Source organism: Callithrix jacchus, chromosome 20 (genome assembly GCF_049354715.1).
Source record: "Callithrix jacchus isolate 240 chromosome 20, calJac240_pri, whole genome shotgun sequence".
NCBI classification, from domain to species: domain Eukaryota; kingdom Metazoa; phylum Chordata; class Mammalia; order Primates; family Cebidae; genus Callithrix; species Callithrix jacchus.
Genome location: NC_133521.1, coordinates 22771665 through 22783971, shown reverse-complemented (window position 1 = coordinate 22783971; position 12307 = coordinate 22771665).

The following is a 12307-nucleotide window of genomic DNA, read 5'->3' as shown; positions in this document are numbered from 1 at the left end:
CATTTCCACTCTCTTTGTGACAAGTCTGACATAATTTTTTCTGCATGGATTTTCCCAAACATCTTCATCACAAGTCAAAGCTGTTTCTCTTAGCTCCCTGCATTTGGCTTGCAGAGACTTGGAATGTCCCGCCCCCACTTCACACTTCACATTCCCCTTGTAGAGATGCAGGAAGGGGGCCTGCAGCCTGCTGTGCTTGGCTGCAGTTTATGGGGAGGGAGGTTAAGCCGACAGGCGCCAGGCACTGCTTCAATTACACTTTGCTTGTTCCGAAGGCTTTAATCATGACCTCTTTCTCAATAGATCCTTTCAGAAAGGCCAGGGGGAGAACAGGCAATTGGAAACCCTGGTAGTAATCAGGGCCCCAGACCTCCAATTCCTTGAGAAACAAGGCTGGGACATGAGACTCATTAAAGGGAGTGGGGAGAGCTAAGCAGATTCCTGAAGGAATCCATGTGTTTTGGGGGCAGGTGGGAGTACACGGAAATCATAAAAAATAAGTGGAGAGAGTAGGTGATAATAATTAGTTGGTGGTTTTAATTAGGACATCCTTTAGGCCAGATGTTCATTGAAAAAGAATGAAGATCCCTCCTGAGATATGTAATGAAACTTCAACCCCCACGGCTGGGGAAAGGGGTGGAAATGCAGGGTATGGATGCATGGAAGGTATATAGGCCTTTAGCCTGAAGCTTCCTGTGCTGGGGGAAGGGAAGGGGAGGGTGTTTGTGTGTTTGGTGGAGCCCACCTTCTATTCCCCCAAACATAGGCATTTGTATTCTTTTTTGAGCAGCCGGTTCAGCAGAGCGTGCCTGCTTCTGATTAACCTAAGGAGATGTGACTTCTTTCCTGGGCTGGACTGTTTCAGGAATCTGGATCTCTGTGCACTGTCTGAGACTCACTGTTCTGGGGAAAGAATGGGTGGATGGGTGGAGGCATCCTTCAAGTCTTCCCTGGCACTTGTAGACAGCAGGCTCTTGTACCTATTTGTGCTCTGAGGGGGGTGTAACACACAGTTGGCTGGAAATCTGGTGTGAATAAATTATGATGTACACATTCATACTTTATACCGATGCTATGCAGACTATTAAGTCATTTACAGTTATGGTTACCAAGAGTTTCTGATGATAATATGTTCATAGTAGTGTATATATTTTTAAAAGCAAGATGCAAAGTTATACTCATTCATACACAAACAGATATCAACTGCGTATAAAAGAAAATCATTCAAACAGAAAGAAAAGACTGGAAATAAATGCTCCACTAGGCTGAAAGTTAAATCTCTGGATTATTGTTTCCTTATGAGCATTGGCATTTCCAGTGGTGTAGAGTGCAGCCTTAACCTTGGTGTTGAATCCTGGTTCTGAACTTCACAGGGTTTGAGATTTGTGGTAAGATGCTTCCTTCCTAACTCTGACTCTCCTCCTGTATGAAATAAGTATACTGACAATGTCACCGAAGTAGGAATGCTGTGAGGATTAACATAGACATCTCTCTTTCCTATAATGTGTTTACTGTGGGTCAGACCATGTATTAACCATGAGCTACCAGGGATTAAGTGTTAAACTCCTTAGTGAAGAAACATGGAGATGAAAATTTGCCCAGAGTGATTAATTCAGAAAATAATACCAATGTTTGATAGCAGCATGGGGTGACTATAGTTAAGACAAAGCCACCGTACGCTGGTGATGAACACCCTAAATACCCTGACTTGTTACTATGCGTTATATACACATGTAAGAAAGTTGTACATGTACGCTATTAATTTGTACAAATATATATATTTTAAGAAGAGATCAGTCATTGTAATAGTAGCTAACATCCACTGGGCACTTTCTAAGCAGCTTCCACGGAATTTCCATTGAAATCCCAGGAAAACACTATGGCATATATCTATCTAATGTTATTTTCTAGGGAGTATTAAAGCTTAGGAAATTTATGGGATTTTCCCACGCTCACACCCTTAGTGAGTGGCAGAGCTGGGATTTGATCCCAGGGAGAATATGTTCAAAGATCGGTCTCTAAGTTTTCATAAAAGGAATTGAAGGGGAACAGTACCGAGGAAAGCCAAGAACTGGGCAAACAGCATGGGAGCTGAAAGCAGAAATAAATGATTTCCCTTTGGGCCAGGAGTCAGCCAATTTTTTCTGTAAAAAGTCAGATCGTGAATAGTTTATGCTTTGCAGGTCATTCACTTTCTGTTGCAACTCCTCAACTCTATCATCATAGCTGCAAAAGCAGCCGTGTATGTAAATGAACGAGTGTGGACGTGTTCAAATAAATCTTTATTTACAAAAATGGATGAACTTGACTGATGAGATATAGTTTGCCAACTCCTGCATAAGACCCTCACCAGAATTTGAGATCTGGAGTGACGTTGAGAGAGGATATAGTTAACATTCTCATTTCAGATTAACTGAGGTTCCTAGAATCCAGGGATTGGAATCCAAGAACTAGTGCTTTGTTTATTCATTAATTAACTTGCCTAGGATCATACAGTTGGACATAGACAGATTCTGGACCTGAATTCACATCAATTTAATTATTAAAGCAGCTACCTAGATTCTGCAACTCTGTTCATATAACAGATAGAAATGAATGGTTGGGCTCTTCTCCAGCATGTTCCAGTGTTGGACAGAGGGTTACCAATGGTGAACAGCACTCTCCTGCATTTCCCACTGACCATGTGGCCTTGGACAAGAGATCAGCTTCTCTGAGAGTCAGCCTTGTGCTGCTTTTACTAGATATGTCAGCAAGATCAAGGACTTCATATCCAGACAGATTTTATTCTGACGATAGGCTTTGGGATCTATAGTTGTGAGATCCTAGGCAACTGTAAGACTCTTAGAAATAAGGACTGCTGCTTCCTACTCATATCTTTCTAAGATAACTCCACCTCTGTTCCTGCCACCACAACCTGCACATGTTGCAAACCAAGGCATCTCACGTGAATCATTTTGCAAGCTCATTCCCTCATCATAGGTTATTGGACCTGACCCAAGGAAAACTGGTCCACTGGCTGACATAAACCAATAAGATTCTTCTGAAAAACAATTTGCACAAGGAGGCATCTCGAGAGTTGTGGTAGGTGAGTGCTACTGATGGGGAATAGACACGTAAACGTCCAGCAACTCTTGACGCTGAAGCCATTGAGGCCTCATTGGTTCTTGTCCATGGTAAGGACGTCTGTAGTTCAGCTATTCTCCAGCTTTTGAGTCTTTTGAATTTTGGATCCATTTGGCTATAGTCCTACTTTTTAGGAGCAAATGTGTCCTAAGACATCCATCTGCAATACAAAAATAATGGGCAGGTATTTCACATTAGGCTAGAGCTAATATAAAGGAGCCAAAAGGATAGATCTAGCAAATAGACATGAAAAACATGTTTGTTCCATTCTTGCCATTTACTTTCTGAAATGATGATTCAGGAAAGGAAGTATGATAGCTATAATGGAACCACAGACCCATGTACACTTATGAGTAGGAAAAGATTGTAAAAGCTATCCTGGGGCCGGCTGAGGTGGCTCATGCCTGCAATCCCAGCACTTCCGGAGGCAGAGGTGGGCGGATCATAAGGTCAAGAGATTGAGATCATCCTGGCCAACATGGTGAAACCCCATCCTACTAAAACTACAAGAACTAGCTGGGAGTGGTGGCAAGTACCTGTATCCCAGCTACTTGGGAGGCTGGGGCAGGGGAATCGCTTGAACCCAGGAGGCGGAGGTTGCAGTGAGCTGAGATTGCACCACTGTACTCCAGCCTGGCCACAGAGCAAGACTCTGCCTTAAAAAAAAAAAATCTATCCTGAGCAAACAGAAAACACTGAATCCACCTAGAAAGCCCCCAGCAGCCTTACTGAAAGCTGCCCTCTCAGTTCTTTCTTGAACAACCCCAAAGGGAAAGAGCTCATCCCTAGAATAGTGTCTGACTCCAGCCTTACATGGCTTTGATTTTCAGACCCTCTTATTTGTAATACACTAAACATGTGGACTTTCGTATTTGTAATGCAATACACATGACCTCCTTAGAATTTTCATTATTTGTCCTTGGCCTGCGTTTTCGAAGTCATAGAGAAGGAAGTACTGGAAGTTCTAAGAGGGAATATGCAAAATATGGAAAAAGGTCATATGTTGGAATGGTGAAACCATGAGGAATTGCGTGTTCCCTATTTACATATGCTATCTAATGATGGAGATAGGTTAAGATAGGAGCATTTGAAGAGATTTTGTTCCTCATTATTTTAAAGTTAATTATTCTCCAATCAAAACATCTCCAAGTCCTGCCATTTCCTCTCATAACACAGAATTTCCTTCTCTGTATTTCATCCAGCTTATCAACATCTCGTCAAAACGTGGAACTTGGAACTCAGAATAAACACAATAGACAACCTGAGAGCTGACCAGGGTTATCACATTCATTTATTTTTCTATCTGCTTTGAAACAACCCCAGAGAGTATGGGGGAATGTAGTTCCTCCATCCCAACCCCTTCATCCTGTTATTCCATTGGGTCCTATCAGTAGATAAGCAACAACTTGTAAAAATAGTCAACATCTTTTATTAACAATCACCCCAGGAAGCCTGTAGCTATGGCACAGCCATAACTGAATCTCCTGGGATTATACCCACAGGGCCAATGGCCCTCGTGGTATATCTTCCTTAAATCATCTCCCTGAATCTCAGTCTGTACAATGGCTCCATAACTTTGATTTCCTCACAGAACTTGGTACTGACCACTACTTGAATACCAGCAAATACTTAGGGACTGTTGGAGATGTTTTTAACTCAAATTTCTACTTTTGTAATTCAATGCCTTTTTTTTACAATACTCTGGAAGAGATTTTAGGCGTTTTAACATTAAATTTGCCATGTTTGGTTATAAAAACTGCCAACTCCCATGTTCTAGAGTTGACATTTTAATGAAGGCCTAAAACAACTGTAGGAAAATGAATGACCAATGTGAATAGCACTTGGCCTAAGCAGGGCCTGTCATAGTGATGGGAATGATCCAGACAATTAGTGCTAATTCATTAATTATAGCCCAGGAGGGAGAGCATGCATTTGGATGATGAAACATTATTGGAGGGTTTATTTCTTTGTGATCCAAGCCCCGGGACCATTCACCACTGTACCTGCTGAAAGCCAGAATGCACATTGTACCCAGTGGGTCAGGAACTAAGGAAATCAGGATAGAATTTCGGTTTCCTCAAAGCAATTTTCCATGTTCCATCCCCTTGCCTCTTTGCATCTCACCACCTGCAGCCACTGAACCAGAGGAAGCTGGGCTGAGCCATGTGCAAAGTTATTTCACTGTAGTTTGTTGTCATTGAAGACAGCCAAATCTCACAGTGTCCTACCCAGAACTCTTGAAGAGCTGTTTCTCTATTCCTGAAACTAGGGCTTTAATTCACAGGGACTGGAAGAGACTAGAAACTTACAGAGACTAGTGTGAGGGGCTGCTTCACAGGGCAGTAGCACTGTGGAAGGCTGTGGTTCCCAAACTTTAGTGCAAATTCAAGTCACCCGGAGGCTTTGTTAAAATGCACATCTCTGAGTGATTAGCAAGTCTGGGGTGAGGCCTGCGAATTTGCATTTGTCATGAATTTTAAGGTGATGCTGATACAGCTGGTCCAGGGGCTGTACTGAGGAGCACAGATGTAAATGGAGAAGGTCCAAGAACACATAGGCTCAAGTCGCACCTTTGAGACTCATACCAGGTGGCTTTGGCTAAGTCGCTGCACCCCTCTGAGCTCTAGGGTATTATTGTTGTCTCTGTTGTTGCTGCTGCTGTTTATGAAATGTTAAAATAATTCCCAGGTCAAAATGTTGATATTGTCCCAAGTCGCAGTGTCCCTGAGCCTACAGCAGGAATTAACATACGTAAGTCTCAGCTTTTCCAGTTTGAAGATGTCTGAAAGAACTAAAAATAGAATTACAACTCGATCGTGTGTCAGAGTACAGTTATTCACACAGGGGAGTTTCAACCAATATCAGGTCCCTTCGATTGCTCCGTGTCCCTCTGTATCTGCACAGGTGAACCTCCGGGAAACGACGCTACCATTTTCTTTTGCAACTACTTCCTGTGACTTTCTAACATTACAGACCTTCCTAATATGCCCTTTATCTTATACTGAAAAAAGCCCACACTCTCCAGCACACCAAAGAGTACTCAAAGCCACTGACCAGGCCAGTGGAGACAGGATGTCCCCGTTGTCTCCACATCTGGCCTCTCCAGCACAAGCCTCTAATTTTCTGTGGCTCTTGCTTGGCCTTCCTTCAATGTGGGAGGGTGGTGTGGATAATGAGCCCCATCTGCGGGGCAGCTGGGTTCTGAGGTCCCCCATTCTCCATGCCTTTGAAGAGTACATCCATGTTCTGCCTGGAGGTCTCCTGTTGTGGCCAGCATTTCTGTTTCCCATTAGCAGTGGGGAGAGCATTGAAATGTTAAAAGAAGGAAGCAAATTAATGCCCTGTTCTGGGATGTGCTGAAGTTTACCAGTATGGGGGATTCTTCCACAGACGACAGTGTCTTAGACACAGATATTACTGAGATTACAGCCGAAATGGCACTTATTTCCCATTCATAACTGCAAAGCATGTTGGTGTGGTGGCTGAAAAACTATGTGAGGTAGTGTCAATATATTAGGGTTTAAGTTCAAGCTATTTCATGTGTAAGTCACAGTGACTCTAAGCTTAGGGCAGGTGAAGTTACAGAGAGGTCTACAGAGAACTTTCAGTAAAATCCCTGCTCCAAATTACCTTAAAATTGTTTTTTTAAAGCAGAAAGTAGTAATTAAGAAAACTTTAGTGTATTTCAAGATATTAAAACCAACTGACCGTTGTAGACATATGGACTTGAGCTTTTCAAATACAAAGTCCACAAGTTAATTTCTTTGTCTAAATTTTATATTCATCTGTGAAATGACTGCCTTCAAAATCCCAAATCAGGAGAGCCTGAAATCCTCTCTGAATCTGTATCTGTGATACCCTTAGTTATCCCGAGTTGTTTCTCTCTGAAGGGTCTGGGTGGATTTTGTGTGAACTCAAGGATGTCTGGTTTTATTCTACACCTTTGACATTTGCTGAATGGAGCAAAAACATAAATGGTGCTGAGCTTTCAGACTGTCACTGTACAGCAGCCTTCTGTCACTTACCAGTCCTGTGAGTCTGGCCAATGTACTTAATCTTGCAGAGCCTCAGTTTCCTCATATGTAAGATGAAAGCTAAAACCTATCTTTTAAAGCTGTAGTGAGAATTGCTTAAGAGAACATACTCCTGGTACAGAGAAAACGCTCAAAACCTGTTGTTAACCCTTCCCCTGCCTACAATCACCTCTTCTTTCAATATAACTTCCCCCCCCCACCAAGTACTGAATGTAGGTGAGCTCTTTATTTTATTTTTTTTTAAGAGACAGGGTCTCGCTATGTTGCCCAGGCTGGAGTGCAGTGGCTATTCACAGGCGCGATCCCACTACTCATCAGCACGGGAATTTTGACCCGCTCTGTTTCCGACCTGGGCCGGTTCACTCCTCCTTAGGCAACCTGGTGGTCCCCTGCTCCCAGGAGGTGATGCCGAACTTAGTGCAGACACCCGATCAGTATAGTGTACTACAGCCCAGAACTCTTGGACTCAACAGATCCTCCAGCCTCAGCCTCCTGAATAGCTGGGACTACAGGCACAAGCCACTGTGCTCGGCGGTGAGCTCTTTAAAGTTGGATAATCTAACCTTGTGTTTTTTTAAAAAAATTATTTTGCTCATAGTTATTTTAATTTAGGGTTAGTTATGCCAAGACTCTATTCAGAAAGGGTTCACAGCAGTGGTGTGCTGGTAAATGTTTGACAGTGGGCTCTCTGGAAAAGGTAGGGAGGGCAGATTGCAGTTTGTCACTTTTGCTGAATTCCATAGTGGCTGATTTCAAGCTGCCAAGGAGACATTGCTGATCACAAAATTGTAAAGAAATGAGCATAATTGGTGCATCTAAGCTGGTGAGAGCTGGCTTCAGTGTAGCAAGAGGTCACAGGATAAGGAATTGACCATTTCAATAAAGTTATAGAATAAGGCAAGGAGAGAAGGGCAGAGATGAAGCACAAACCAACAAACAAAAAACAAATAAAATAAATGAAGGGATGAAACCCCATCTCTACTAAAAAACACAAAAATTAGCCGGGCATGGTGGCTCAGCCTGTAGTCCCAGCTACTCAGGAGGCTGAGGCAGGAGAATTGCTTGAACAATTCTCCTGGAATTGGCAGGAGGCAGAAGCTGCGGTGAGCCGAGTTCGCGCCATTGCACTCCAGCCTGGGTAACAAGAGCAAAACTCGGTCTCAAAAAAAAAAGAAGAAGAGGAAGAAGAAGAAGAAGAGGAAGAAGAAGAAGAAGAAGAAGAGGAGGAGAAGAAGAAGAAGAAGAGGAGGAGGAGGAGGAGAAGAAGAAGAAGAAGAAGAAGAAGAAGAAGAAGAAGAAGAAGAAGGAGAAGAGGGAGAAGAGGAGGAGGAGGAGGAACGGGTAGGAGAAGGGAAAAACAAAAAGGGAAAAGAAAGAAACAGAGACCTTAGATATAATCCCTTCCAATTCTTATATTTTGCAGACAAAACAAACAAAAATGGGGGAGTAGAGAAGAAATAAGCTTCCTACAGTCATTCCTCACATCGGTGGTGGACTTGGCATACCAAGTCGAGGGCTTAATATGTGTCATTAGAGACCAAGAATTCTCAAGAGAAGATAGAATTAATGAGTGAAACTGAGCAAATAACACAATAGTTTGAACCAAATAAAGCATTACACCACAGTTAAGTCTACAATAAGGTAATGACTTCTCTGGACAAACCTCATCACTCAGACACTTCAAATTCAACTAGGCAAACAGACTTAAGACTAGTCTTGAGGAACGAGCTGTCTGGGTGGAAAATGGGCAGGATGCCTTGGCATTAGGAGCATCTCCAGCCCCGAATGTCAGTCATTCTGTGATTGAAAGGCTTGCCGTTTGGTACTTAGCTGCCACATAGGAGCTAGCGGTATTAACCTGCAGCTACGAGCAGTTAACATGCACAGTCTGGTGAGATTGTTGTAAAATCTGGTGGAATTACTCTGTGATTTCTCCCTCCAGCATTTGTTTTGCAAAGGGAATAATTTCTTTTGTGTTTCAGGTTTTATTCCTTGTGATGTCAATGTGTATTTAGACCAGATGGTCCAACCATCTTAGGAAACTCAGAGCTGCAGATCCTTCTTTCCCAAATTGAAAAGCTCAGCATCCCATTTAATGACACAGAATCCTGTCTGTTATGATAGTGTGTAATTATTTTGAGAGTGAAAGAAAAACTTAGTTTTAGGGATTCCCCAAGAGTCAGACTCCCTAGTTAGGCTTGGCCATCTCAGTCCAATTCAAGACTCTGTCACTCACTAGCTAATCTTTTAAACCCAATTCTTCAAACATTCTCCCAATTTGCAAAATGATATTAAATCAATTGCATCAGAGTTTAAAGAATTCCAGAGCAAGAATATCAAAGTTTGAATTATTGCACAGCCATGTAAAAGCACAGTAACCTTACATAATCTCTAACCTTAACATGTCTAAGTCTCAGCTGCTCCAAATTGGAGAATTCTCAAAGAACTAAAAATAGAACTACCATCTGACCCAGGAATCCTATTGCTGGGTATATACCCAAAGGAAAATCAATTATTCCACCAAAAAAGACACCAACACTCATATGTTTATTACAACACTATTCACAAAAGCAAAGACATAGAATCAAGCCAGGTCCTCAACAATGGTTGACTGGTTAAAGGAAATGTGATTCATATATACCATGGAATATGATGCAGCCATAAAGAGAACAAAAGCATGTCCTTTGCAGCAACATGAATGCAGCTGGAGGCCATTACTGTAAGTGAATTAGCACAGGAACAGAAAAGCAAATACTGCATATTATTGCTTATAAGTGGGAGCTAAAATTGAGTACACACGGACGTAAAGATGGGACTGAAGGACACTGGAGAGAGCTGGAGGGAAGAAGGAGGAGACAAGGGTTGAAAACTACCTATTGGGTACTATATCCACTGTTTGAGTGACAGGATCAATAGAAGCTCAAACCTCAGCATTGTATCATATACTCATGTAACAAACCTGCACTTGCACCCCCGAATCTAAAATAAATAAAATAAATCTCAGCTTTTCATATAAAGAAAAAAGATAAAGGTACTATAAAAGAGGTTTTTATGAAGACTAAATGAGAGTACATGTTATGCGCTTAGTGTTGTGCCTGGCACAGAGCAAACAAACTTGGCAAATATTAGCTTTAAAATTGTTTCACTATTTTAATAACAAAATTAAGAATTTGTGAACCCATGAAATGTGTAAGGTTACTAATACTCAAAAGAAAGTTGCTTGTTCAAAAACACGCAGCTAGGATTCAAGGCCTATATGACTCTAAATGCTGTTAACATATTTTTGGTGATAACATGAGTTACAAGATTTCCCTCATAGGTAATAGGGGAGCAAGTACTCTTAATAATTATTGGAATTGCTTTTTTTTCCATATGCTTATGATTGGGAATCTCTGAACAAGGTGGAAAGTCCAGTAGCTGAGCAAAAACAACCTTGCAAATTCTGGGACAAGTCTCTTAAACATTTTCCAGGCAGTGGAATTGCAGGAAACTGGGGGTCAATTTTATCATTGTTATTTCTGCCTTTCTGAAAGGGATGGGTAATAGACATGGAATGGGGAGAACACTCAAGCATAAAGGATTTCCCAGTCTTCAAATGACCAGCTACAAGTTATGGATAACTGTAGAAAATGGTGACAAGCACTTTGGGAAACCACAGTATTCTAGGTCCTCCATGGTTAATGATCATTCTTGAACTGGTTTAAGCCATTTATTTATAGGGGAGAAACATTTTTCTGACGAGAATCATTTTCTAGTTTGGCAATTTTATTTTAGTGTTACTTGATCTACTTTGAAGCCTCCTGGGAAATCTATGCTACATTTGACTTCTCTCCATGTCAGCCTGTTAGCTATTAGATGGCTAATTCGCTTCACAAGATATGCCGATATGAGAGGCACTCGGCTCATATGAGGAGTAGAATTTCACCACTCAGTGGTCAGATCGTTTATGATTAAGACAGAAGAGCAATCCAAACACAGCAGCCAATGAAAATGCTCTCCAATCACCTGTAATCACTGCTCTTGGGTTTCTAATGGAAATGGTATCACTTAGTGCCTATCCAACAGCTAGGATTTATCCGAAAAATAATGTGCTTTGGTTTGGAAGTTGAGACTATAGGAAGCCTCTCTCACTTTCTCCTTGTGTGTGTGTGTGTGTGTGTTTGTGTTTTCCTTTTTCCTCTATTTTTTCCTATATTTTCTTTCCTATATTTTCCTATATGGAGCAAAATGAAGAAATAAAATTAAGATATGCTATGAAAATAGCAATATGTGAATACTAAAATAACGTTTTCTAAGGAAGTCAGTGAAACACTTCAGCTTTGGGATAAGATAATCCTGGATTCTAAAGTCATCATTTATTATTTATTAGCCACACAGCTCTGACATAGTTAATAAATTTTCCCAAGCCTTTGTGTTCTTATGTGTCAAATGTAGATAATCTGATAGTTTTTTTTCAAGGAACAATTGGAAAGTGAATGAATAGCGCTACAAACCTGATGGCAACTGTAAGAGACTTCTTGAGGAAATATATTGTTGTCACTCTTCTGAAGTTAAACAGAATGAACTGACACCAGGACAAGGTGAATCTTAGCTAAAACAAAGTAAGCAAACTTTGTTTTCAGATGGTGGCACCTCTGGAAGTTGAACATGTGATGTAGAACTGCTTATGCCTTTATTTAAGAATCTATATTGTCAAGGGTGGGACGGACCTCAAGTTCACAGCCATAAAACACTCTCGAAATGTCTGAAATAGGGGAGAATTTCCATGTGTGTATGCCTTTGGTCCACAGAGGAGAAAGTGCTTGGACAGAAGGCACTGCACTCCACTCTTGCCCCAGAACAGAGGTTGCCTATGAAGAAGAAAAAAAAGAAATGTTAAAAAGATAATGTTGAATATTGGTATTCAGAAATTACATATTTTTTATGGGACCTTAGATGAATTGTCTAACTTTAGTTGTCCTTGGGTGGTCATTTCACAAAATAAGAACACCCCTGCATCCTTCCCAAATGTTCAACCATCTACTTTGGTTATGCAGAAATAAAGTAAGAAGAACGTGTTACGAATCTTGAATAGTGTTCAAAGCAAATTACACAAAGTCCCTGGTAGACAACCCAAGAAAGGCAAATAGAATGTTCTACACCATTCACTC